Source organism: Balearica regulorum, chromosome 15 (assembly GCF_011004875.1).
Source record: "Balearica regulorum gibbericeps isolate bBalReg1 chromosome 15, bBalReg1.pri, whole genome shotgun sequence".
Lineage (NCBI taxonomy): Eukaryota > Metazoa > Chordata > Aves > Gruiformes > Gruidae > Balearica > Balearica regulorum.
Genome location: NC_046198.1, coordinates 10,733,471 through 10,738,936, shown reverse-complemented (window position 1 = coordinate 10,738,936; position 5,466 = coordinate 10,733,471).

The window sequence follows — 5,466 nt, the reverse complement described above, 5'->3', positions numbered from 1 at the left end:
CCAAGCCGAGTGCTGGCTGCTCGCCTCCACCCAAAATCCAGCCTCAGCACCCCAAAATAGCAGCAAACCTCCTACCTGAACATGACTGCAAGCACTTTCCCAACTTGCTGTGCTAATTCCTTGGCCTTTAAATCAGAGCATGGAGGGCTGCAGCAGCCCTCAAGGAGCCATTTTGTATGTGGGTGCTGTTTCTCTGAAATGGCCTGGTTTTTAACTGCTTTCCTCTTTTTCTTGAGGGGGTGGTACATGATGGAGGCTGGATAAAGCGACTGAACGGAGAGCTGCACCGTAAAAGCCAGTCTGCTGCTAAATCTGTTGAAAAAATGATGCTGCAAAGTGCCTTTGCGGTTGTTTAGTCATTTGTTAGCCTGGCTGAGGGGTGACTTGCACAGCCGTGCTCTGCTTGTGCGCACAAGCACGGGCTGCAGAGCATCACGCAGGGTAAAACATCCTTAGTGTGTACAGGAACCAGAGGAAGGGTCAGAAAGGGAGGATGAGAGAGCACTGATAAGAGATTATTTTTTTTCTGGGTGACTTTTTTTGCTTGTCTGCCTCACTCCCCGTTTTGCAAAATGATGCTCATCTTCTCCAGGGCTCCCATGGTGGTAAATTCAGCTCCCACCGCCTTGCAGCTTTTGCCTCCCCAAGAACCATGCCCGTGAAAGACACTTTTCCTGCAGCTCTGTTGTTTCTCGCAGTTAGCTTTCATGCTTTAATGAAAAAAAAAAAAAAAAAAAGAGTAAGTGCCTGGGGTAGCAGATGGGACTGGCTTCTCCTGCCTGCTATAAATCACAGAGGAGGTTTTACCTTCCCAGGATGAAGCCATGCTCTCAGAGCACCGATCCTGCTGGAGTCAGCCGGGGAGCAGCGGCACGGCCGGCTGCCAATGCTGTCACTGCTCATCGCTGCATCTTTCTCTCCAGGAGGAGAAGACAAACCGACCTGCTGCACCTCTTCTGCAGAAGTGGCAAGGTCCTAATGGGATTGCTAAATCATGGCCGTACTTTGGAGCTTCCTTCTGCTGGCGTAAATCAGCCCCGCTGAAATCGCCTGCGTTGTGCTGATTTACACCAAGGAGGGTGGGGAGATGTTGGATGGTTCATCTGAGCATCTCTGTCCTCTGAGCGGTGGCAGGTGGCCACAAATCGTCAGGCCGTGATGGAAATAACTCAGCAGCTCGAGCTCAGGCATGGGCATGAGGGAGATATTTAAAGCCAAAGGGGTTTTGAGGTGGCTGTGGGAATGAGTTTCAAAATATAGAATATTTTCAGTTGGAAGGGACCTCCACCAACCATCTAGTCCAACTGCCTGACCACTTCAGGGCTGACCAAGTTAAAGCATGTTGTTAAGGGCATTGTCCAAATGTCTCTCAAACACTGACAGGCCTGGGGCATCGCCCGCCTCTCTAGAGCCTGTTCCAGTGTTTGACCACCCTCTCGGTGAAGAAATGTTTCCTAACGTCCAGTCTAACCCCCGGCGCAGCTTTGAACCATTCCCACGAGTGTTATCACTGGATACCAGGGAAAAGAGATCTCCCTGGAGACATCCCAGGCCTGCTGGAGGCTGGGTTTCTCCAGGATTTTGGGGGGGGGATTTAACATGTACGTCATTTAGCTTGCAGGAGATACAGCCTTCCTGAGCGCGGGTGGTGCAGGACAGGGCGAGCAGGCACTGAGCTCAGCCCCGGGCTGTTTGCACTAGGGCGAATGGTTGTAAGCGGCTGGTTGCTCCAGAATTGGAAGGGATAAATGTGGAGTGGAATGCGTGCCAGCCGACTCGGCTGTGTTAAACCTGGCGTGAGCACTTAGCTGTGACAAAGCATCGTCACCGAGGGGCTTACATGCATGTGAGCTGGCGGCCGGCGAGTCAGGCCGCGCTTTATCGGCATTTGCAGCTGCAAAGCGGTGGCACCGGCTCTGGGGAGTGGGGCTGGCTGGGACCTGCCTGCTGCCGAAAGCCACCGCGTCCTCGGGTGACCATCAGCTGTCCCTGTTCCCGTCCCAGGGCAAAAACTGTCTGCAGCCCTGCAACTTGCATTTACCCCTCTAGATGACTACAGAGTTAAGGTACATATATAATATAGCCTGCTCTGTCTATTTTATAAGATCCACGCAGGATTGTATTACCTGCATGTGCTGGGGTAGACCAGGGCTGGGGAGATCCTGACCTTCCCTGCAGCATTTCGTGCCCCAATGGTGCAGGACAGGCTGTGGAACCAGCAGCAGCTGGTGTGGGGGCGAGGGTTTCTGCTCTGCACAGGAATAACTTGGCAAGCTGGGTGCAATTCCCAAGGATAAAATTTGGTATCATGCCAAGGGCAACGCCTGGGAGGAAGCACAGGCTGCCCCGGTGTCACACTGCCCGTCTCTTTGATCTCTCATGCTGGGCTGAACTGGTGACTTCCGCCAAAACTCCCATGATGGTAATCTATTTTTATTTTCCTCCCCCCCACTGTTCTGTGCTGCAGAAAATCCAGAGCAGCGTTTCCCCAAAGTTTCAGCACTTTTTACAGCACAAGACCCAATGTGCTCCCACAGGCACGGACACACAGCCCTGCGCACGGGCAGGATACAACTCCCAGAACTCATTTATGTCCCTGTGCTTCTTTATAGCAAATCCCCACGGTGGGTTACCAGGTCGTAGCAATACCTGCAGCAGAAATACCTCCTTGCCTTAAGCAGCACGTTTTTATCCCAAGACACTGTTTGTTTAGTGCATTGTGATTCTAATTCAGCAGATGGTACCAACAGCTGCCAACCCTGCTTCTTATCTCCCTCCTAGCAGGCAGCGTTGACCCGATGTGACCCCGAGCAGGGCTCAGCCTGACACCCACGGCTGTCTGGGTGAGGACATCCCCTGGCAGGACCCCCCCAGTGTGGTTTGTACCCAGGCAGGTGTCAGCCAGGTTGGGAGTCCTGGGACCCGGAGGATGCTGCAGCCCCAGCCTCCCCCCGCCCCGGGGATGCTCCTGCCCGGGCCCGGCTGCCCCAAAGCCGGGCAGAGGCTGCCACTTAGTGTTGGGAAGGGAGCACGGCTGCTGCAGGGACCGGCCAGAGCACCTGCGGTTGGGGGACAAGCCACCCCTTGGGGGGTCCCAAGGCTCCTGCTCACACCCCAGGGTGCCTGAGCTCCCCCGGGCAGAGCCCGGCCTGCCCTGGGTGCAGGTGGTCCCGTCTAATGGTGGTCCTGCCAATTACTGCTAATGGGGCCGATGGGGACCTCCGCTCCCCCCGCCCTGTCCCTTGGGGGGTCGGCAGACCTCACCCCACTGCCCTGCTGCTGGTAATCCCCTTCCAGCCCTGCACCCCCGGGGCAGCTGATGAACATCCTCGCCCCTCCCCGGGCACTGCCCGCATCGGCCTCCTTGCGTTTTCCAACATCAATCAAGGCAGCCCCAGCAGCAACGCCAGCAGTCCCCAGCCCAAGGTGCTCCACAGCTCCCACAGCTTGGGTCACCCCCGGCACCGGCTGCCTCCTGGACATGTTTCTATTTAAACAACGTGCCTCATATACATTGTTCCTAGGGAATGTGGCACCGAGGCACCAGGGGATGCAGCATCCTGCTGTTTCCTTGATCTCCTCGGTGACTCTGGCAAGCTCTCTCATGACTCAGTTTCCCCAGACTGTACAGTGGATCGATGGCAAATAAGCCCTTCAACCAGCTCCTGGGTCTCCTGGCTGCTGGAGCAGAGCTCACTGCCTGTTGGCCACACGGGGAAACTGAGGCAAGGCACAGCAAAGCAGGGCTGGGTGGTCCTGAGCTTGTCTGTGCTCCCACCACCCCAAGCATGCTGGCTGCTGTCATCTCCTGCTCCTTCCCCTTGTTACAGCCCGAGTCCCTGGAGGCCGTGGCGGCAGAACGTCCTTCCCCCGTGATGTTATATTAGCTTAATAGCATTTTTCCACTCCATTTGAGAGCGGAATTTACAATCATCTCCGATTAGGACTGCCTTGGCAGTGCCATACGTCTGCCCATCCGGGCTCACTCTGCCCTGCTCCAGGTTCAAGGGCTGTGGGTGCAAACTTGCCTCCTCCTGCTCATCACCCCATGGTGCGAAAGCCTCCAGCACCCCATTTCTCACTCACTAAAGAGCTCGGAGCAAGAGGCATGGCTATCCCCATGGCTCTTTTTGCCCATGCATCTCACCTTGGTGATGTTTGCAAAGCTGGCCTGGCATGAAGAGGCCTTGAAAACCCAGCTTGTGGTCTTCCTTGCAAACCCTGATCATGCTCTTGCTTGCAAACCCCGCTCACAGTCCTGCTTGCAGTCCCCACCGGCAGCCCAGCAGGCAGCCCCCCGTGCAGGGCAGGCAGAGCCCTTGCTGCGGGCAGCCCCTGCCCTCCAGAGCGCCGCAGGCTGCACAGCCCCGGCCCCCTCCTCGCCCGGAGCTGCCGCTGCTCTTCCCTCACCTCTGCCACAGACAGTTCTGGGATCACTTACCAATTAGTGTGGCCTGCTCATTAAAGCTCATTATCTGCCAGTGTGAACTTGGATGGGATTGTGCGGGCTTGGCGGGGGATCAAAATCTTCTTTCTTTCCAATCGCATCCTGCTCAGCCCCCCCCCTTCTCTGGGAGCAGCCCCGCAGCCACACCAGAAGGCTGGGGGACACGGTGCTGCCTTTTAGCAGGACAAAAAAGTGCCCAGCAAATTAAGCCAACCCCTCCCCATGGCAGGGATAGGTCGCTGCACTACACCGATGCTGCGATGGAGCAGGATGACGCCTGGGTTCGTTGTCTTCTATGGCTTTCCAGGAAGCTGGGGGGACACAGAGGGTAAACGGCTGGACGTTTTGTCAAACCCTAAATCTGAGTCAAGCTTACAGCCCAACAAGTCCAGACTAGTGATTTTGGAGGCTGGGAGGCAGGTACCAGCATGTCTGCAAGGTCACACTTGCCAATTGGCTGTGGCTCAGCCCAGTGATGGTCCTCTCCATGCCCTGCGAAATCACCAGGCAGGTCCTGGTCCAGCAGCTCCAGCCACCCCTGGGGTGATGCCTGAGCCCCCAGCTGTGCCCACAGGATTTTGGGCAGCCCCCAGCACTGTGCAATAGCGAGCTCAGCTCAGCTCCAGGGCACAGAGCCAGCAGCAATGGGGAAATACCAGCTGCCAACCACAGAAATTAGGTTTCTTCTCCATGTGCTATGTTGTCAGAAGGGGCTGGTCTCAGAGGTGTCTTGGCTATTTTCTGCTTTTAATTGCAAAGACAGAGGGGAAAACAGAAAACTCTGACAAAAGCATTCTTTTCCCACCAGCTCAGTGGGTGTTTGAGTTAAATAGGTGCTAGAAAACCCAACAGATTACATAGCTTGGATGGAAACATCTCCTCTTGTGGAAGGAGACTTCATTGCGTGGGAACCCCCAGCTGTGGTCTGAGCTGGAGGGCAAAGCCCTGCACCTCCATCCTGCCCTGCTGTACCCCACACCATCGGCCTGGGGATGGCTATGCTGTCATCGCATGCATCC